At 46.7% G+C, this 23,224-nt stretch overlaps 1 long non-coding RNA gene across 1 annotated transcript in view; it reads right to left on the minus strand.

Moving 5' to 3' along the window:
* Window positions 1-23,224, minus strand: part of LOC121876045 — a 51,214-nt gene that overhangs the window by 23,266 nt on the left and 4,724 nt on the right. The window contains exon 2 of the long non-coding RNA XR_006090709.1: window positions 22,763-22,764. This is a non-coding gene — a long non-coding RNA (uncharacterized LOC121876045). The remainder of the gene's footprint in view (window positions 1-22,762; window positions 22,765-23,224) is intronic.

Genomic DNA, 23,224 nt, shown 5'->3' on the forward strand with positions numbered 1-23,224 from the left:
TCTTCAGGTGATCTATAATGCCTTCTTCCTACTATCCTCTCCTAGTCTTACCTCACCTCCCTACCATCCTCCCCTATCCTTACCTATCCTCCCTACAACCCTCCCCTATCCCTACCTCACCTCCCTACCATCCTCCCCTATCCTTACCTATCCTCCCTACAACCCTCCCCTATCCCTACCTCACCTCCCTACCATCCTCACCTATCCTTACCTATCCTCCCATCACAGTAAACACAACATCCACCTACACTCTCATCCGGCATTCACAGTAGGGGGAAAAATAAGAATATTCATAGTTTAGGGGAAAAACAATGTGGCTCCCGTCCAGCACACACACACACACACACACACACACACACACACACACACACACACACACACACACACACACTAGAGCCCACACTAGATGGCGCTTCGCTCTACCATAAGGTAAACACACACTTCAAAAGGCTCCTCAGACTACTAAACCTTTGAGGAATTTTAACGTAGAGTGGTGGTAGTGGATGAAGGGGGGGAAAACAAGGGGGCGGGGGTGTAGTGGTAGTAAGGGACGAGAAGGGAGAGGAAGGGAGAGGATGGGAGGAAGGGAGAGGATGGGAGGAAGGGAGAGGATGGGAGGGAGGGAAATACATACCTACAACAGATATTGATAACAAGAGATTACATATTTTCACATATTTCATCACTTTCTTCGTCACCCCTTCAACCACAACCTGCTCCTCTCGTTACCACCAGAGGGCTTGAGAGTATTGCCGCCGCTGTAACGTATTCATAAACATATGGTAATTACTGGATGTGTTCTGTAAGTGAGCCAGGTACTAAGGTCTCACACTCCTTCACCTGTATACTTACCCCCCTTACCTTGTTTGTGAGTAAATGCACATGTAAGCACGAGCTATTACATATATAAACGTACACACACACCCCCACCCACGTACATACACAGATGGGTTCTCTCTCTCTCTCTCTCTCTCTCTCTCTCTCTCTCTCTCTCTCTCTCTCTCTCACATTAACGGGGGCTGAATATCACTAACGGTAAGGACAAGACGTAACCAGACCACACAGGTTGGTAGATGTGAGGACTGGCTAAACTGTACTATTACCAGTGTCAATATATAGGATCGGTAAGCGTGGTGACAGGACGAGTTTATGGTGTTTTTTGATTGTTGTTCTGTAGGAGAGAGAGAGAGAGAGAGAGAGAGAGAGTATTATGATCTCTCACGAAATTGTCAACATGTATATAATAATAATAATAATGATAATAATAATAATAATAATAATAATAATAATAATAATAACACGAAACTTTTTATTGAGAGATCATGGCAGTCAAAAAAAGTGAAAATATACAGTAAACAGAGTTTGTGGAGTGGTCACTTGACTGACAAAAGCTTTTAGTGTGTGTGTGTGTGTGTGTGTGTGTGCGTGTGTGTTAGCCCGCCAAACATCCAGCACAGGGCCCAAAATATCCTTCGTCTACACCTCCTACATCGATCCTCCGTTTAAGCTCCGTTCCTAACACATTCCGCCTTGTCTTATCCTACAACACAGCCACACACCCTCCCTCCTACCCTTCTCCATCCCCCTTCGTGACATAGTAGGTAAGCTCACCTGCCAGCAACACAGCAGGTGCAGCAGGACAAGACAACAACACAGCAGGTGCAGCAGGACAACAACACAACAACACAGCAGGTGCAGCAGGACAAGACAACAACACAGCAGGTGCAGCAGGACAACAAGACAACAACACAGTTAGACGTCACTCTGAAGGATTGTTTGACCCCTTTCTTCAAGAACGTGACGAAGAAGAACAAGAAGAAGAAGAACAAGAAGAAGAAGAAAAAGAAGAGGAAAAAGAAGAAGAAGAAGAAGAAGAAGATAAAAAAAGAAGAAGAAAAAGAAGAAGAAGAAGAAGCCATCTTCACAAAGCACCTAATAAGACACAAATCGCCCGTGCCCAAGGTCCTCCGACAGCAGGGTAGATTGATTTTGTGAATCTGTCGCCTTCATATTGGAACTTGACCTTGGCAATCCCGAGGGAGATAGTCTTGCTAAACATGATTATCCTTGAATTAATGGTTCATCTTGTAGAGCACTGACAGGCAGACAGACACATAAACTAACACACACGGGAGGAAGATAGTGATCGCTCTTGTTTCCTGTGTGGGCAATGATGATGATAAGGAAGTCTTAACCAGGAGACCACTAGATTGAAGGTGTTAAGTGCGTGTGTCAAGGTTCAATACTGTGACCTTGACTCTGGGGACCAGGCTAGACGCTGCTACAACAAGCTATATAGGGAAACGGATTACAAGGCTCCACGTAGGCCAGTGAGGTGAGCAGCAGCTGTGACCAGTTCTTGACAGGGCAGTCTAGGGTTACCTGGCGTTGAGGAAACAAGTAAACTGTAAAGGTGTGATGGAAACTTGACTAACACTTGAAATAACAGTACTATCTACTATACTGTATGTACCAGTCGGCCTGTAAGTAAGGGACACTGTGACCCAGTCCCAGACAGAGGTGAAGAGGGAGTTTAGTTTCAGACCTAAGACTGTTTAAGACCCAAGGATCCCGTATACATCTGAATTTGCCACCAAGTGAGAAGAACATCCAGTCCCATAAAGGGGTCAGTGTTTGGGGACGATGGATACACGGTGGAGGCCTGGGAGACAAGGATGTCCCTGAAGGAGTCGCACACAGCGAGGCACGTGCCATGAGGGTCGCGTCTCGCGTGAGGATGACTTGTTTCATGACCGCTGCCGCAGTTTGCCAAGGACTATGCGAACAAAAACACACTCCCTTGGAAACTGACTGAGAACGATAAAACTCGCCATACAAGGACATCTTACCTTGTATCCTCTGTCCCATAGAACCAGAGAGGGGTGTCCTGTGCACCTCCCTCGCATACAGTACACCTCCAGGACGAGACGCTGGAGGTGTGCAGGCGACCCAGCTTCTATCATCGATCAAGGCACTAAACATGCTGGTTCTTCGTGACCAGAGGGAATTGTGGAGAACTGAGAGTTGAGAGACCGCCGGGAGAGGGGAGGGGTGAGGGTGAAGCGAAGGGGGGAAGAGTCAGGAGAGGGGTGAGGGTGAAGCGAAGGGGGCAAGAGTCAGGGGAGGGGTGAGGGTGAAGCGAAGGGGGGAAGAGTCAGGGTAGTGAAAGGTAAGGTGAGAGGGAAGGGGAAGGAGGGGAGAGGAGGGAGGAACACCCAGCTGAATGTAAGGTTGGACAACAGTGAAACTACCACAGAAAGCACATGTTTACTGTTACCATATTTTCCCATTTTTTTACCCTTTTTATTATAACTCAACCTAACCTAACCCAGTCTAGCCTTATCATCAACTTAACCTAACCTAACAAAATTCAACCAAAGCTGCCCTATACACATTCATCTTAACCTAACCAAACCTACCGTATCCCAACCCAACCCTGCCCAGTCCAATCTAATCAACCCAACCCAACCCTAACGTCTATTAATCATAAAAACACACACATAAAACACACAACTAAATATAAAAAACAAGACGCAAGATTTACATTCACACAGAGACGCTAATAATGGCAATAAAGTCAGATAACGCGATATAGGAGTACAGCTGTGATCAAGTTTGACCACCGTCCAAAACACTCTGAACTGCACCGCACAGACCCGTCTCAAGAGGTCGCTTACAACACGGTACAACACTTCCCTGGATACATGGTAGTATTATACGGTACTTGAGGATCATTAGGTAAAGGGGAGATGAAATTTTAATGTATTTTACACCTATTGAACATTATTTATCTAAGTAACATACAGGGAATATCTTTTGGTAACTATACAAGATTAAACCTACTGTGGCAGCATTCAGAAGGAACCTTGATACCAACTCACATTATATTTGAGTCAAATTTATCTAATCCGGTAGAGTAGCTGATAGTGGCATACGCTATATAGTCAAGGTCGTTCACAGGGTCCGGTGGGATAGGGATTAATATCAAGAAATACTGGTGAAATATATTTACCATTAACCAGCTGATGCCTTGGTGACATAGGACGGTGGATAAGGTTACGTTCTGTCTCACGTAAATCACAAATCTGAGTAACACAGGTGAGAGTCAGTTAAGAAACACAGGTAAGAGATACAGGTGAGATAAATAGATAGACAAATAACTGGATAAGGAGATAATTAGAGAAATATATAAAGATAGATAGGACTATGTATAGATAAATGAATGAATAGCCAAAATGAAAAATAGAGTGTTACTGGGGAAAGATTACTGATAGAAGACGAAAAATAGGGAGTAATAAACGAAGGAAGAGGCGGAGAGGGTAATAAAGAAGAGGGTGAAAGAGGAGATGGGAAAAAATTGAACGACCAGGGGAAGAAATGAATGGTGATGAGACGCTGAAGTGGTGAGGGAAAAGAAGACGAGTGGATGGTTAAAAAAGTGGTCACGGGGTTGATGGGAAGGTAGGAGGTGGGGTAGGAGGGGGAGGGAAGGTGAAGGAAGAGGGGAGGTGGAAGAGCATGGGAGGAGATGAAAAGCGACTGAGAAATAAGCGAGGGGGAGGAGCAGGAGGAAGAAGAGAATGACAAGAAACACACACACACACACACACACACACACACACACACTACTACTACTACTACTACTACTTTGCTGTCACTCAGAATCGAGTATGACGATCATCTAGCTATGAGACAATGATGTGAGTTATTAAGGATGTCACCTTCATTGGTGAGCTGTGAGGTAACTCGAGAGGCCGATACAGGACCGGCAGGTTCGTCCACAGAAGTTGCACATGTGGAGGGCTACATCTAGTGCGGGAGGGGTGGCGGCAGCGTCTTTCTGGCGTTGGCGCTTGTCCACCTCGGTATGCAGTTGACTAGTCGAGCTAATTAGAAAGAATAACACCTCGTGTGGTGCTCCTCCAAGCGTTACGGTGTGGAGTAATCGTCTCCCAGGTGAGGGGTTCGATTTGGCACTTTTTCAGGTTTTTCTTATGACTATCCTTATACTTTTTCCGTTGCCCGCCGGCGTTACGTTTACTATTAGTTAGGTGACTGTAAAGTAGCTGCTTTGGCAGTCTACTGTCGTCCATGCGGGTAACACGGGCAGTCCAATGTTCATGGATAATGGTAGCCTCGATGCTCCTTCAGTTGGTGTCAGCAAGAATACTATGTTGGTGAAAGTTTTCAAGTGCCATGAGGTGCCTCCTGTATGTTACCCATGTCTCGCTGCCATATAGCAGGGTGGGGAGGACCACTGCTCGATATGCGTGCAACTTTGTAGATAATTTCAGCTCTACAGCTGAAGACATGGGTATGGAGTCTGCCACACACACACACACACACGAAAGTTGACCCGCTCCTCCTCCTCCTCCTCCTCCCTTCCTCCTCTTCCTTCTACTCCTCCTCCTCCTGCTCCTCCTGGTTTGTCGTCTTCCTCACTTAATGGCCATTAGTTAGCAGGAGGCAGGAGGGGCGTGACTACAGCCTGCTGAAGGAACTCCGACACTTTAATTAAATTTATAAGAGCTCGGATTCTTCCCTCGCCCCCAACCACAGCTCTCACCACTCGTCACGACTTCCAGCTCAAAACAAGAAAAATAATAAATAGAAACTACTAATAATAATAATAATAACAATAATAGATAAAATAAAAATCAGCGACCCAGGAAACCAAACCGCAGCCAAATGAGGGACAGGTGTGATTGTCTCTTAATTAATGAGAGATAAAACATTAATAGGAATACATTTTCACCTGTTGGGTAATTTATTTTAGGAGGATGAAAATAAATGCATGGATACGTGTATTAATGTTTATATAAGGTTTACACAGATACACACATTATACGTACACACACACACACACACACACACACACACACACACAAGAACTCCACGACAATCTCTCTCGTTATATGACTGAGGGAAAAGTGTCACCATGGCAGCGGGGGAGGAACAGAAGCATAAAGATATTCAAGAGAAATATGAAGGTGTTGGCGAGACACTTATAGTAAAGTTTGCATGACTGCCTCAGGAGGGTGGGTGAGGGAGAGCCATGATTCACCCACTCATACACAGCAGGTGGGTGGGTGAGTGAGAGCCATGATTCACCCACTCATACACAGCAGGTGGGTGGGTGAGTTAGTATCCTGATCACTTTCACACACACACACACACACACAGTCGTCTTAGGTTAGATTAGGTTAGGATAGTTAAGTTAGGTTTGGTTTGGTTAGGTTAAGTTAGATTAGGTCAGAATGTTCCAGAGACAAAAAAGATCATTAAGTAGAAAGAATACTAAGAAAAATATTATGTTTTCTTAATAATTTATACTTTGCTGTGAGATATTGTATATTACAGGAGAGAGTCACGCTGGTTGGTCCTGGAGACACGGAATCCCCTAATACTTTAGTTGAGTGCTTCTTGGGGTGACTGGTAGGTGGGTGTCTTTCACAGCACGAGAATGGGAAAGATTTATAACACGTGAACTTGGTATTTTGTTTATGATTCTCGCCTTGTTAATTCCAGATGGTGTTCTGTCTTTTAGGGTCACAGGTCAGGGTTACAGGTTAGAGTTACAGTCTAGGATCACAGGTTAAGGTTACAGGTCAGGGGTCACAGGGAACTGTTATAGGTTAGGGTCACAAGTCAGGTTTACAGGTCATGGCCACAGGTTAGGGTCACAGGTTAGGGTCACAGATCAGATTCACAGGTCAGGGTCACAGGTTAGGGTCACAGATCAGGGTCATATATCAGGTTCACAGGTTATGGTCACAGGTTAGGGTCACAGATCAGGGTCATATATCAGGTTCACAGATTATGGTTCACACATCAGGTTCACAGGTCAGGGTCACAGTTTTGAGACACAGTGTAATGTAATTTTAAAGACACAATTTATTACCGTAAAAATTGGTCTGAACCTCAAGTTACAGCAAACACCAGCAGTCTCTTGTGTGTTGGGGGTGTTACAGCGAGTACAGTTCCAGGTGGCAGCGGCGTTAAGTTACAGCAGGATACAGAAAGGTTATGTAGTGGGAGGTGAGGTTATATAATTACTGAATTAGTTTTGTACTGTGGCTGTGAGATACAGTACAGTACAGTACAGTGTTTGTTCTTCACCTGACTTATATATTACCTATGACTACCTGTGACTTACCTGTGACTTACCTGTGACTACCTGTGACTTACCTATGACTACCTGTGACTACCTATGACTACCTGTGACTTACCTGTGACTTACCTGTGACTACCTGTGACTTACCTGTGACTACCTATGACTTACCTGTGACTACCTGTGACTTACCTGTGACTTACCTGTGACTACCTGTGACTTACCTATGACTACCTGTGACTACCTGTGACTGCCACCGTAACTGCCTCTGTTTTACACCCTGGCAGCTTCCGCGCCACAAAGGCAGACCAGAAGTTATGTTCATCGTTGTCTCATTACTTGTGTCTAAGTGGACCTTAAGTGGTGATCCTTGTGTGTAAGTGGAGTTTAAGTGGGGCTCCTTGTGGTTAAGTGGAGCTTAAGTGGGGCTCCTTGTGTGTAAGTGGTGCTTAAATGGGGCTCCTTGTGTTTCATTGGCTCTTAAGTGGAGATTCTTTTGTCCAAGTGGAGCTTAAGTGGGAGCCATGTATTGAAGAAGAGATATTTGAATTTAAGTAAAGTCTCATCTTCTTAAGTGTAACTAAAGTAGAGACTCTTGTGCCTAAGTAAAGACCTTCGTACTTAAGTAGAAATTAAGTAGAGATTAAGGGAGCAGTGGCCGAGAGGATACTGAACTCTCTTTGTGTCATGTGAGTCACCGGTTCACTGCGAGGCACCCACCGTCCACCCAGCTGGTGATGGGTACCTAACATTACATCTATGAGGGGAAACTCTGGCATGTATTCAACATTTTTCCCTCTTGATACCAAACATACTCATTATTTTATCATGTGTGTGTGTGTGTGTGTGTGTGTGTGTGTGTGTGTGTGTGTGTGTGTGTGTCCCTTCCCCAGAGCAGTGGTGGAATATACTGAATCTATGGCAACACAGGCGATGATGGAAGGCCGGCGTTCAATACCATTTTAGGAGGAAGCGGCCAGGTTAACGTTATACCCTGGCGTCTCACCTTGTCTCAACACTCTCATTAAGTTAATTGGTTCTCACAGGTAGCCGAGTCCATCACTTCCTGACTTCCTCGATATTAAGTTATGTTATTATCTGCAAGAATGGTGAGATTTGTCGTCCCCGTGTGTGTGTGTTCATCATTGGGCACAGGGGAGGGAGGAGGGAGGTAGGGGAGGGAGGGGTAGGGAGGGGAAAAGGACCCCCTATTACCTCCCCTCCCTCTCTGCCACTCATTATTCCCCTAATAAATTATCGGATTTTTAATTTTTAAAGCTGTGTCTTAAGGCCTTCACCCCTCCTACCCCCCTTCACCCTCCTACCACCGCTACCTCCACCCTTCACCCCTCACCTACACCACCTTACCCTCTACCACCCCTTCACCCCTCTACCACTTCACCCTCACCTACCACCCCTTCCCTCCCTACCACCCTTCACCCTCACCACCACCACCCGCCACCCCTTCACCCTCACCTACCACCCTTCACCCTCACCTACCACCCTTCACCCTCACCTACCACCCTTCACCCTCACCTACCACCCTTCACCCTCAACCTACCACCCTTCACCCTCATCTTCCTTTATACACAATTTAACCCAGATTCAGGAATACATCTCGTATGGTAGACTGTCCCCGTAACTGGTGGCGTGAACATCAGACTTTAATCACACAATTCTTCTTCCTAAGTGTTGACATAAAGATAACTCCTAAACAAAAGTTAATGCCTCAGATTTATCACCGAATTGGAAACGTGAAGAACACACTGAGGTTTATATCTGTGAGTGGAGTCGTCAAGTGGGATTCTGAAAAGTTCTTACGTTAAATTTATCTTCTAATTGGAGATGTGGAAAAAAAAACCCACAATGGTGTATTATGGCAGGTTATTATGATATATTTTGTCCTTTACTGGTAATTCTGAGAGATGTTCTTAATAGACTCACACAATTAAGTTAAAATACCAAAAATGATTGTGAGAAAAATGGTGTCGAAAATTTTTACCCAGACTTTATCTTAACAAGGTGAGTTTTCTTAAATTTAATTGAGGGAAGTAAAAATAACATAAGTATATTTTATGACTTTTAAAACTGTGTATTCTTAAAAAAAAAATCGTTAAGTCAATATTTTTCTATCCTAAGTGGGGATGAGAGAACGCGTCTGGTTAAACTTTAGTAAGGCAATGAGGTGATGCTCTTTTTTTTTTGTTACCAAAGTTTATGTAAAGAAAACAAACTTACGAACCTTTGAGATTTTTTACTTATTTCTTACGCCCCTTAGTCACGGCGAGACAAATATATATACCAGGGAAATAAAATCTTCCCCTCACTCCCAAATGGCCTGTCGAAATGGCCTCGAAGGAAGGTGTCCCCCCCCCCGACCCCCACCAAGGACCACAAAAATTACCCTATAAACGGCCCCCCAAGATGGCCCTCAAAAGCCCCCCCAAAAGGCCTCGTCAAATGGCTTTTTAAATAAGTTCCCCCATAAAAGAAACACAAAAGTCGTCCACTAAAGGTCCAAAAGAAAAGCTTCCCAAGAAAGGGTCCTGCCAAAAGGACCCTCAATTAGGCCCAACGATAAGGCCTTCTAAAAGCCCCTAAAAGAAAGGTCCCCCCCTTCCTCTTTCTCTCTCTCGGAAAAAAAAATCAGCAGGGTGGTGAGAGGCCTCGGGGAAGAGTATAAATGCCTCGTTTGGTGGGGTAGTTGAGCGTTTTATGGTGGGCGACGCTCTGGGACTCTGCCATACTGAGTTCGAGGATATTGGGACTCTGGGACTCATTTTTATTGTAGAATCATGGTATATCGGGACTGCAAGACGGGGTTATGAGACTGCAAGGACCTAACCTAACCTAACCATATCCACGGATTAAATAAAAAGAATAGCTGATCCATATTCTTGTCCGGGTCAGATATCGTTTCTGTCGTAAGAACTACCGCAAGACAAAGAAGGTCCCAGATTCTCAAATGGTCGCAACTAACTGATACATTTCTGCTCTTCACTCACTTACCATCAGTTAGGGGACACAATTGATTATCTGTGTTAACTACTCGTAGATGTGTTTCCTTAGCACCAGTTTAGAGATGGAATTAACTCTCCCTCATTAACCCGATACGTTAACTTAGAAACCAGTTAGGAGAAAACTTAATTGTATGATCTTTGAGAATCCTGAGTCCAGTATGAGGTCTTAATGAGAATCCAGAGTCCAGTAAGAGGTCTTAGTGAGAATCCAGAGTCCATTAAGAGGTCTTAGTGAGAATCCAGAGTCCATTAAGAGGTCTTAGTGAGAATCCAGAGTCCAGTACGAGGTCTTAATGAGAATCCAGAGTCCAGTACGAGGTCTTAGTGAGAATCCAGAGTCCAGTACGAGGTCTTAGCTATGACATTTTGGCCCCTACCCCTCTGATGCGTGATGTTGAAATAGTACCCGTGTGTGTGGGGGGGGGGGGTGGAGTAAGTGTATGAAGAGGAGTATCTTAGCGGGGAGGAGTATGTGGAAGGAGTATGGGTGGGAGGAGGCGTGGGTGGGAGAGTATGTGGGTGGGAGGAGTGTGGGTGGGAGGAGTATGTGGGCGGGATGGGCAACTGGGCGGGGAGGAACGTGTGGGTGGAAGGAACATGTGGGCGGGAGGAACATGTGGGCGGGAGGAACATGTGGGCGGGTGGAGTACGTGGGCGGGAGGTGGGTGTTGGGTACGTTGTGGTAATATAAGAAAGATTAACTCAACTCTGGAAGACGTGATAAAATTTACCAAAAGTTAGACTAAGTGTAAAATGTTTGGCCGGAGTTGTAAGTGCTATGTGGGCGTGGTGGCGGCAGGTATGTGGGCGTGCTGGCGGCAGGTATGTGGGCGTGCTGGCGGCAGGAGTGTGGGCGTGGTGGAGGCAGGTATGTAGGCGTGGTGAAGGTAGGTATATTAGTGTTATGGATGTACTAACAGTAATCTAACCTAACCTAACCTAACCTAACCTAACTAAGTAGCATCAACATGTAAAATCATCAGGTGACAATCTTGGGGCTTATCTTCAGGAGATCATCGTGAGCGTTTTGATGTGTGTGTGTGTGTGTGTGTGTGTGTGTGTGTGTGTGTGTGTGTGTCGTCCCAATGGTGGTCTAGTGATCACCGTCGATGTTATGGTATAGAGAATGAATCATCTTGAATGGCTCTAAGACAACATGAAAAGACCATCCAAGAAGTGTATATATATGTTGGTAATATACTGCGACCATTGTGGGAAGGAGACAAGACTTACGAGGCAGGGAGTAGAGGCGGCAGTGATGGAAGGGGAGAGAGAGGGAGGGTGGGAGTAGAGGCGGCAGTGATGGAAGGGGAGAGAGAGGGAGGGTGGGAGTAGAGGCGGCAGTGATGGAAGGGGAGAGAGAGGGAGGGTGGGAGTAGAGGCGGCAGTGATGGAAGGGGAGAGAGAGGGAGGGTGGGAGTAGAGGCGGCAGTGATGGAAGGGGAGAGAGAGGGAGGGTGGGAGAGAGAGGGAGGTAGAGGCGGCAGTGGATGGAAGGGGAGAGAGAGGGGGTAGAGGCGGCAGTGATGAGGGGAGAGAGGAGGGTGGGAGAGAGGGGCAGTGATGGAAGGGAGAGAGAGGGGAGGGTGGGGTAGAGGCGGCAGGAGAAGGGGAGAGAGAGGGAGGCAGGGAGTAGAGGCGGCAGGAGGAAGGGGGAGAGAGGGAGGGGTGGGGAGAGAGGCGGGCAGTGATGGAAGGGGAGAGAGAGGCAGGGAGTAGAGGCGGCAGGAGAAGGGGAGAGAGAGGGGAGGGGAGTGGGAGTAAGGCAGTGGAGGAAGGGGAGAGAGAGGGAGGCAGGGAGTAGAGGCGGTGGCAGATGGAAGGGGAGAGAGAGGGAGGTGGGGAGTAGAGGGGGCAGTGATGGAAGGGGAGAGAGAGGGAGGGTGAGGAGGCGGCAGCAGTGATGGAAGGGGGAGAGGGGGGAGGCAGGGGAGTAGAGGCGGCAGTGATGGAAGGGGAGAGAGGGGAGGGTGAGGGGAGAGGCAGTGGAGGGGGGGAGAGAGAGAGAGAGAGGGGGTGGGGGTGAGGGTCTGCGTCAGGTTACCAACTGCTGAACACCACTGGGTCATATTCTGAAAGGTTCTTGAGTTAATGATATGAGACCACATTTAACTGGCTCACTGAAGCTAGTATGAAAAAAAAAAAGGTCCGGTAAAATGGCGTCAGAATTGCTTTGAAACTGGATTAAAGTTGATAACGGGACAGAGGAGTTAACAAGGTTTTCCTATCCTTCAGCTACCCACCAGATCTTGTCACTCATAGATACACTTGTTTGTTCGAATGACACGATGACCTAGAGTTGGGTCCAGGGAGCTGCGCTATCTTACCATCCGCAATAAAGTGTTAGTGTGTGTATGTATGGAACTGTCCCTAAAATGATATATTTTCTTACAGTATTTGACAAAGTGTTTTAGCGTGTGATCAGACCGATAGCCACATACTTTACGTTATATAAATTATTCACGTCTGCATAAGGATCATTCTGTCTGAGGTATTTATAACTTAACCTTAATGTATCAGTGACAACATCTCTTGGTTAACTGGTCTTGTTACTTAATCAGAACACATGTTTGACCACCTCACACATCTCCTGACGATGGACAGTGAATCGACTAGTTCCAATTTGTCATTGTCTTCTCCCCTCAAATCCTTCTGTTAGGTTATTCCAGATCACAGCTTTCAGTAGTTCACAACCTGTAATTCTCTTCAACATAAACCTTTATTAGATGTGACATTAGTTAAGGCATCACCTCACTCGTGTTCCTGGAGGCTCTTGTGAGGACGTCATCAATACAGGGTCCTGAAATCTAGCTTTGGTGACAAGTGTGTGTGTGTGTGTCTCGCTCTGGGCTGAATAAAGGAGATACAACAAGAGGAAGAAGAATAAAGATGATACAGTAGGACAGAGAGTAAAAGGAAGTGTAGTAGGAAAAGGAATAGAGGAGGTAGATAGTAATTTGGTGAATTAGAGAAACGAAGACAAATGATGAGGAATGGACAAACATCATCAGTCTCTCTCTCTCTCTCTCTCTCTCTCTCTCTCTCTCTCTCTCTCTCTCTCTCTCTCTCTCTCTCTCTCTCTCTCTCTCTCTCTCTCTCTCTCTCTCTCATGCGCACACCCACCCACCCCCTCCCTTCCTAGGTCGCCCCAGCAACACCCCTCATTTATAATGGAAGAATCAAACGCTAACCTTCAGGCTCGACCTTCCGGGTGGTGCTGGCCTGCCTTACTGTGTACCGCTTACAGGTCAAATATACCCTATCTTAAAGGGCCCCCAACCTACCCTAGTCTAGTTATTGGGTTTAGGGCCCGGTTTTAATGGGTTCCAGTCCTTAATGCTCCCTAATATAGCAGAACCTAACCTAACCTAACCTACCTATGGCTCCTACTTACCTATACTCTACCTACTCAACCTACCTATGCTTTCCTACCTATGGCTTTGACCTACCTATGGGCCTTGCTTACCTATGAGTTACCTGCCTATGGCTGTTACCTACACGTGATTAAGTCTCTTTGGTATGTCATGACAATGTTTGGTGATTGTGTGTGTTTTGATGTGCGTGTGTGTGTGTGTGTGTATGTATATTTGTGTACATTTATGTCTGTTTTTTATATGTGTAAATGAGTCGAAGGTGTAAACCGGAATAGGCCACTCATCGAGCACCAATGGGCCACTCATCGAGCACCAATGGGCCACTCATCAAGCACCAATAGGCCACTCATCAAGCACCAATGGGCCACTCATCAAACACCAATAGGCCACTCATCAACCAATGGGCCACTCATCAAGCACCAATGGGCCACTCATCAAGCACCAATGGGCCACTCATCAAGGCACCAATGGGCCACTCATCGAGCACCAATGGGCCACTCATCAAGCACCAATGGCCACTCATCAAGCACCAATGGGCCACTCATCAAGCACCAATGGGCCACTAATCAAGCACCAATGGGCCACTCATCAAGCACCAATAGGCCACTCATCAAGCACCAACGGGCCAGATATTGAACACCACGGTTCCACGCATCGAGCACAGACTGTCCACTTATCGATAAATAGCTAACCACTTATTAAACACCAGCTGGCTACTCATCGAGCTCCAAACGGCCACTCACCGTACATCAAAGGTCCACTTATTGAACACCAACAGGCCACTCATCAAGCACTATCGGCCTACTCGTTTAGCACTAGCGGGCCACTCATCAAGCACAAGCGGGCCACTCATCAAGCACAAGCGGGCCACTCATCAAGCACAAGCGGGCCACTCATCAAGCACAAGCGGGCCACTCATCAAGCACTAGCGGGCCACTCATCAAGCACTAGCGGGCCACTCATCAAGCACAAGCGGGCCACTCATCAAGCACAAGCGGGCCACTCATCAAGCACTAGCAAATTAGGACTATGTAAACACTCGGTCAGACCTCTTGTGGGTAGCTAATGGTTTACGTTGATTACTGTACCGCTGATAATGTCTCTCGCTCGTGTTTTCATTATACAGTCTGATTTTTTTTGTAATTTCCGGTTTCATGTTTGTTTTGTGTTATTATTAATCCTCGCCTCGTCTTTCAAAGGGTTATATATACACTAGTTGATGTATTGTGTTCGTCTGTCAGTGATAATTTCTTTTATTATATTCAATGTTTGTTCTCTCAGTCAGTTAATCATTCGGTCATTCATTCAGTTAGTTAATTATTCAATCTCTTCAGTTAGTTACTCAATCATTCAGTCAATCAGTTACTCAGTCATTCAAGCAATCAATTACTCCGTCATTCAGTCTGTCATTTGCTCAGTCATTCAAGCAACCAGTTATTCAGTCAGTCAGTCAGGACACTCGGACCACAGCCAAGGATTTGTGGGACATAGCTAAGGACACGTGGACCACAATATCAGAGAGTAATGACAGCTGTGACAGTCATATAACACACACACACACACACACACACACACACACACACACACACACGTGACTCTTGCGTGGGGCGTGACGGGATTTAAACTCGATATACTTCCGCCAGCCAGGTCCCGTGGGGAAGCTAATATGTGTTCATTTATTTCCTCTACTCGTAATTGGAGTTGGTTCCTTAGGTAATATGTACACCTGTAACAGCTTTTAGTAGTTTGTGATACCAGGTAAAGGATCACTTGAAAATTAGCTATCCTATCTTATTTCACCTGAAGATTAACCAAACAGTAACCCAACCTTGTAAAAAAGTGACATAACTTAACCTAACCTCACGTAACATACCCTAACCTAACTTAACGCTAACCTAACATAACTTAACGCTAACCTGGCTTAACATTAACCTAACCTACCCCCCCCCCATGCCAGGTAGCGTTGACGTGTTTAATTTAATCTTCAGGTGATCAGGTGAAAATCTCCTGAACTGATATAGGGAAGTTAACGTGTTGTGGTTCTCGCGTGGCTGCCGTGAAATTAGCTTTGGGTCCAATTATGTAGGATTGGGTCAACGTAGATCTTAATTATGTGGGGTTCAATGCCTCTTTAGTGTGTGTGTGTGTGTTTGGGTAGTGTGGGATTGACTCGCTGCGGCCACTAGGGTTATGTTGCCCAAGTAAAATATGTGTACAGCATTATGGGTTGATCTTACACACACACACACACACACACACGGCTCTGAGCTCACATCACCTGCCCTGACTACCGGTGTTAATGGCTCCACCAACTGCTTCTGCTTGATTGAACCGCAGGATCATCCGAAGATTAGACACCTCAGCTTATTTCAACTCGTAATCACCCACCCTGATGTTACCTGCAGGGTTAGGTTAGGAAAGGTTAGGTTAGGTTAGGTTAGGTTAGGGTGTTTAATAGTCAGGTAAAATACGCAGGGTGTCTAATCTTCAGGTGATACAAATTAATTATTAAATATTGATAGGTTAGGTTAGGTTAGGTTAGGTAAATTAGTGTGGTTAATCTTCATGTTAAATATGCAGGGGTGTCTAACCTTCAGGTAATCCGGATCAAATATTAGATCTGGTTAGGTTAGGTTAGGTTAGGTTAGGTTAGCGTGATCTATAAATTATGTATTATTCCCTACATTATTATCATGAATGAAAGTCAACATTATTAATTTATCTGTTGTTTTCCTTAATAAGAAAAACCCTTGGTACTTCAGGCTTGTCTTCTCTGTCGTTCTAGACTGACAGGTAATCCTACGTAGCTTACCTGTGTCAGTCTGGACATCTCAGGACAGGTGTGTATCAGGTGTGTCATGCCTTTAACTGGCTGTATAAAGGCCTATAACACACCTGGTTGTTGTTATCCCTTGACAGGAGTGTATTCGTGATGGTGTGGGGGACATGACAGAAATCTCCCGCTGTCATTAATATTTTTTCTCTTTTGTTTTTTCGTTGGTGTTTAAAGATGATAAATGCACAAGGAAGGGCAGAATAAGTGGACAAGGAAGAGAAGAACTTGTGCACCAGAAAGGACAGGATAAAGTGCACAAGACATGGAAGTATAAAGTGCACACAAAGAACGGGAAAGATAAGCCGTTCACATGTAGCTCGAGGCAGCGAAGTGAGGAACGGTGGTCTAAGGCATTGTGGTCACGTGGTCAGTAAGGACGTGGACTGCCTGCAAGTGCCACATTGACTCCGCCACCATTCTCCCCTTAATTCGCTTTCTATAGTGGCTGACATAACGACTAGCCGAGGTTAGTTGATGGCCTGATCGTGGGGGGGAAGGAGTTGGTTTTATATCACACACACGTACAAAAAAATTATACTCGTACTGGAGAAAAAGTGGTTTGTCGCGACCATTATCACAGGTACTTAGTCACGTGTAGTAAAAATGTTCTTTTAGTGTGTTGACGTAGATTAGAATCGCTTACCTGGTTGGTCCATGATTAGCTAGAACTTACGTCACCTCCTTCTCTTACAGTGGTGTTTTTCTGAAGGTGTCCAGCAAAACACACTGCCAATCAGGACTCGAACCCTTGACATACGGGTGATAGATACGCGCCCTACCGTTATACCACAAATATTCCTTAATACAATTCTTCCTTCTCTCTTGGTTCACTTGCTCTCTTTATCATCTGCTACGTCTTCTTCACTTCCACCCTGTCCTGTACATTATTCATCTCCCTCCCTCCTCCTACAACAAGATCTTCCTCCGCTCGTGTTGTTCCTCCGTCGCTCGTGTTGTTCCTCCGCCGCTCGTGTTGTTCCTCCGCCGCTCGTGTTGTTCCTCCGCCGCTCGTGTTGTTCCTCCGCCGCTCGTGTTGTTCCTCCGCCGCTCGTGTTGTTCCTCCGCCGCTCGTAAGCTTCATTTGAGTGACTGTAGTTCATCCCACCTGTACGACCTTCTCACAATCCCGTTCAAATTCGGCAACTTTCCTCGTCTTGTCCGAGCTGATCCTATAGGGATTCCTGCCCTATTATTGGTGCCCTTGATGTGTGTGTCTTCTGGTCTTACCTAGAGGAACATCCCCCCCCGAGGGCCTCCCGTGGCGTATGTGCCTCAGGGGAGCGCCCCACACCACCACTGCGGCAACAACGAGTTATACGATAGCGTTCATCGTCTCCCTCACGTCCCACAAGTTATGCTGGAGGCCAGGTGTTGTGTGCAGTATATCTCAGTACAGTACTTCACCTCTATCCACAGTCTCGGAAGAATCTTGCTGTGTTACACTAGACATAACATAAACAAAATGGTAAATTGCACCCAGATGCTACCGTTACTAGATACGTTCTGATACCTCGAGTTACGGGGAAAACTGTACAAATCTATGAGAAGTAGACCCGTCGTTCCCCGCCTGTGACCTTACTGTACCGTGAGGGTGTGAAACAAGGTGGTGGTGAGGGAGAGAGGGGTGTGTGGCGGCGAGTGGGTGGTGTGAGAGAGGGAGTGGATGGTGTGGGAGGGTAAGTGGGTGGTGTGTGCTGGCGGGACAAAAGGCCGCCTCACAGCCTTTCTCACGGTTATGTTAGGTTAGGTTATGTTATGTTAGGTTAGGTTAACGTTTTGGTGGTTAATCATAAAGAGAAATAAACTTCATACAATCTGTTTATTCTCAGGTGATTATATTTAGGATTTTATCAGTATAAATATGAATAATATATGCAAATTAGGTTACCTGCAAGGCACTTTAAGGCTAGTACACCACAACAGGCACCACTACACCCTCCACAGACTCAGTATAAACAGTGTAGGTGTGGGAGCCAACACTGGTTCAGAAGCAGCGTTAACTAAGGGTTCATTCCAAGGGTTCAAAAGTCTCACGATACAGTTTTGGAGCCTCAATGTGTGGGGGGGTGTGGGGGGTGGGGAGAGACGTTTAAAGTATGATTGTGGAGGCAAAAATCAGGTGTAATGCAGGTGTGTGGACATTCTGAGTCAGATGTGTGTAGTGCAGGTGTGTAGAGTGGTGGAAAGCTACTGTAGTGTTTTAAGTGTGGATTGTAAAAAGACACACCATATGAGTTAGGTGTGTGCAGGTGTGTGCAGGTGTGAGTACTAACACACCCTCACACCTGTTACCTCTCCCTGGGTCTGGCAGCTCACAGCAGCATGACAACGTATTTTTTAACGAACCAGATATTCCAGTTTTCAACACATTAATACAACACGGAAAGAAAGGTTGTCAAGTTATACCATGTATGTATGTATGTATGTATGTATGTATGTATGTATGTATGTATGTATGGCAGATAATTTAGATAGTGACAACGTTATTAATCTGTGGGAAAGAGTTAACTAGCACTGGGTATGACCTTGAGTTAGGGTCATTGGGTAATTAGTTTGACCCATTTGACAGACACAACAGATGGTGGTGAAGAAGAGTGGTGGAGGGTGATGGTGGAGGAGAGTAATGGAGGGCAATGGTGGAGGAAGAGGGTGGTGGTGAAGGGTGGTGGTGGAGGAGGATATTGGTGAAGGATAGTATTTGAGGAGGAGAGTGGTGGAGGAAGAGGATAGGAGTAATGGTGGAGAAGGAGGAGAAAAGTGGTGGTGGAGGAGGAGGAGAAAATTGGTGGTGGAGAAGGAGGAGAAAATTGGTGGTGGAGAAGAGTGGTTGTGGAGGAGGAGAAGAGTGGTGGTGGTGGAGAGGAGAAAAATGGTGGAGGTGGTGGAGAAGGGTGGTGGAGGTGGAGAAGAGTGGTGGTGGTGGAGAGGAGAAAAATGGTGGAGGTGGTGGAGAAGAATACACAATATATCCAACTTAAGCTACGTCACCAAGATCCACCTCCAAGATTCTCAAAGGAGTTTTATTTTTTTCTCGTAAGTGAAACTATCAGAATATGTTCCCTGTATCTCACTTAACTTACGACCAATGGCTCAGGTTTACCCCCAACCACTACACAACCGTAAGTTAAATAAATCATCATTAATTGTAGATATGATAAATTAATCGAGTCACGTAAACTAAGACTCTGAGTTGAAAGCCCTAATGGTGTCTGAATCATTCTGGGAACTATTTTTTTTTTAATCTTAAGTGAAATTATTAAGGTATCGTAGGAAGCTTTGAGAATCTGGACTGTGGTGGGTCACTTATACCTGTGTTAGGCATCTTGGGATTGTCGTAGGCGTTGTTGGTGTTGTTGACAGGAGAGTGTGTGTGTGGCGGGGGGGGGTAGGAACACACACACACACACACACACATATGCATGCATGAATATTGATATTCGTCTCAGGGCATTGACCTTAGGGGTGTGAGTGACCCCCTTCCTCCCCACCTTCCCTCTCTCTCTCTCTTTCCTCACCCAGACCCACTTCAGTTTTCTCTACATCCTCTCTCTCTCTCTCTCTTTCTCTCTCTCTCTCTCTCTCTATCCTTCACCTTCACACACTCATTCTCTCCTCCCCACCCTTCCCTCCTCCCTCACCACCCCCCTTTCCCCTCACCACCACCCCCCCTCCCCCTCACCACCACCCTCACCATCCCCCTCCCTCCCTACCACCCCTCCCCTCACCCCTTCACCTGTTCCTTCACCCTCACCATTCTTCTACCTCCTTCCTCCTCTGACTCCTCCATTCCTTCTCCCTCCTTTGTCTTCCGTTTTCTTTTATGAATCTTTTCTGATCACGAATCTAATAAAAATATATTAGTCTCCATTATTAGAGAGAGAGAGAGAGAGAGAGAGAGAGAGAGAGAGAGAGAGAGACCATAAGATCAGACGCCTGTACTGTATAATGATGAAGTGTTTGATGTGACTCCCGCTTCACCGACTTCCTCCCTCTACTCCCGCTTCTCTACTCCCACTTCTCTGACTTCCTCCCTCTACTCTCGCTTCTCTACTCCCGCTTCTCTGACTTCCTCTACTCACTACATAATTTCTCTCCCTCAGAATTTATTTAACTCCGTGACAATAAACATTTTCGGCGCCAGAATTTATTTAACTCTGTGACTATGTAAATTCTCGCCCCTGAAAGTTTATTAATTATGTAATTATACAATTTCTCGGTGTCAGAATTTATTTAACACAGTAATTATATAAATTCCCATCTTCGGTATTTATTAAACTCAGTTAATACATAATTCTCAGTGTCAGAATTTATCAGACAGCAATAAGATAAATTCTCGGGGCCATTGTTCCGTCATCCATTGAAAAACAATTATCTTGTCCTTAGTTGGTTAACAAGAGCGACACCGGGGGCCCCTCCAAGCGTAATATAACCTGGTTAATTATACTGAGTTAAAGTTATATTATCGGTTAATAACAGATAACTGGTTAATTGTAATTAGTTAGTAATTTATAAATGGTTAATCATATATATATAAATAACTGATAATTAAATATAACTGGCTAATTGTACAGTATTATTAGATTATATGAAATTATATAACGTGTACCAACGGCTATTGTTTTTCCTTGGGCAGTAACTTAAAAAAACATACATTATACTTTTCTACTATATATTTTTTGTTTCAGTACTCAGTAATAGAGTTTGGTTGTCATGGTGACCAGAGACTTTGGTTGTCATAGTGACCGGAGAATTTGGTTGTCATGGTGATGCCGGGATTATTGTTTATATTATTATTATTTTTTTTTCCTTTGGGGATATATAGTGTTATTCCCGTCTGTCTGTCCTTCCGTCCGTTCAAACATCTATGTGTCATGTATCATAATATTTATCTATTTATCTTTCAATCTATATGCCTGCCTGTCTGTCTGTCTTTCTGTGTGTGTGGGTCGCCGGCAGTAGTGTCATGCCCCCATCGTGGCGGCCACCTGCTGTGTGTGTGAGTCGCCGGCAGTAGTGTCATGCCCCCATCGGTGGCGGCCGCCTGCTGTGTGTGTGGGTCGCCGGCAGTAGTGTCATGCCCCCATCGTGGCGGCCACCTGCTGTGTGTGTGGGTCGCCGGCAGTAGTGTCATGCCCCATCGTGCCTGCGTCGCCGGCAGTGTCATGCCCCCATCGTGGCGGCCACCTGCTGTGTGTGTGGGTCGCCGGCAGTAGTCATGCCCCCATCGTGGCGGCCGCCTGCTGTGTGTGTGAGTCGCCGGCAGTAGTGTCATGCCCCATCGTGGCGGCCACCTGCTGTGTGTGTGAGTCGCCGGCAGTAGTGTCATGCCCCATCGTGGCGGCCGCCTGCTGTGTGTGTGAGTCGCCGGCAGTAGTGTCATGCCCCATCGTGGCGGCCACCTGCTGTGTGTGTGGGTCGCCGGCAGTAGTGTCATGCCCCATCGTGGCGGCCGCCGCCTGTGTGTGTGGTCGCCAGCAGTGTCATGCCCCCATCGTGGCGGCCGCCTGCTGTGTGTGTGGGTCGCCGGCAGTAGTGTCATGCCCCCATCGTGGCGGCCGCCTGCTGTGTGTGTGGGTCGCCGGCAGTCGTGCCCCATCGTGGCGGCCGCCTGCTGTGTGTGTGGGTCGCCGGCAGTAGTGTCATGCCCCATCGTGGCGGCCACCTGCTGTGTGTGTGTCGTCATGCCCCCATCGTGGTGGCGCCTGCTGTGTGTGTGAGTCGCCGGCAGTAGTGTCATGCCCCCATCGTGGTGGCCGCCTGCTGTGTGTGTGTGAGTCGCCGGCAGTAGTGTCATGCCCCCATCGTGGCGGCCACCTGCTGTGTGTGTGGGTCGCCGGCAGTAGTGTCATGCCCCCCGGCCGCCTGCTGTGTGTGTGGGTCGCCGGCAGTAGTGTCATGCCCCACATCGTGGCGGCCACCTGCTGTGTGTGGGTCGCCGGCAGTAGTGTCATGCCCCACATCGTGGCGGCCACCTGCTGTGTGTGGGTCGCCGGCAGTAGTGTCATGCCCCCATCGTGGTGGCCGCCTGCTGTGTGTGTGGGTCGCCGGCAGTAGTGTCATGCCCCACATCGTGGCGGCCACCTGCTGTGTGTGTGGGTCGCCGGCAGTAGTGTCATGCCCCCATCGTGGTGGCCACCTGCTGTGTGTGTGGGTCGCCGGCAGTAGTGTCATGCCCCACATCGTGGCGGCCACCTGCTGTGTGTGTGGGTCGCCGGCAGTAGTGTCATGCCCCCATCGTGGTGGCCGCCTGCTGTGTGTGTGGGTCGCCGGCAGTAGTGTCATGCCCCACATCGTGGCGGCCACCTGCTCAGCTCCCCGTCGTGTATCTCAACTGTGTGTGACCTGAGGCGCCACGCCGCTCGTACAAGAGCATAAAAGAGGTCATTTGTGCAGAGTGAGTGCCTACCGCTAGCGGCCAAACCACTTTATGTAAGGCTAACTCATACGCCTGGCAACAGCGTGCTGGCCGCCCGCCCAGCTGCAGGCGTCGCCCTAACTGTCTTGCTCTCAACCCTAGAGTAATTACTACTACTGTACACCAGGTAAAAGGTGTCGTATGAGTGCGATACTTTATATTATATTAAATAACCGCTCTTCATTGTCTGGTAAGTTATTATATATGTAAATAACAAAATAACTCGCCTTCACTGCTGTATATATTGGAATAATTCATGGTGTTAATTACACGGAGCCTTGGAGGGGGTGTAACTATGAGCTATTGATGCGGTCGCCTGTATGAACTTTTTGTGCTGGAAGAAAGATGACCAGGAAACTATCTCCAGAGGACCTAGTAACGAGGCCGAGACTTATCCAGTGAGAATTACATCAAAACTCCCGTTACTATTACATAAAGCCTTAAGATAACGTCCCAGTAACCGACCGA

This window comes from Homarus americanus, unplaced genomic scaffold (genome assembly GCF_018991925.1).
Source record: "Homarus americanus isolate GMGI-L3 unplaced genomic scaffold, GMGI_Hamer_2.0 scaffold29407, whole genome shotgun sequence".
NCBI lineage: Eukaryota > Metazoa > Arthropoda > Malacostraca > Decapoda > Nephropidae > Homarus > Homarus americanus.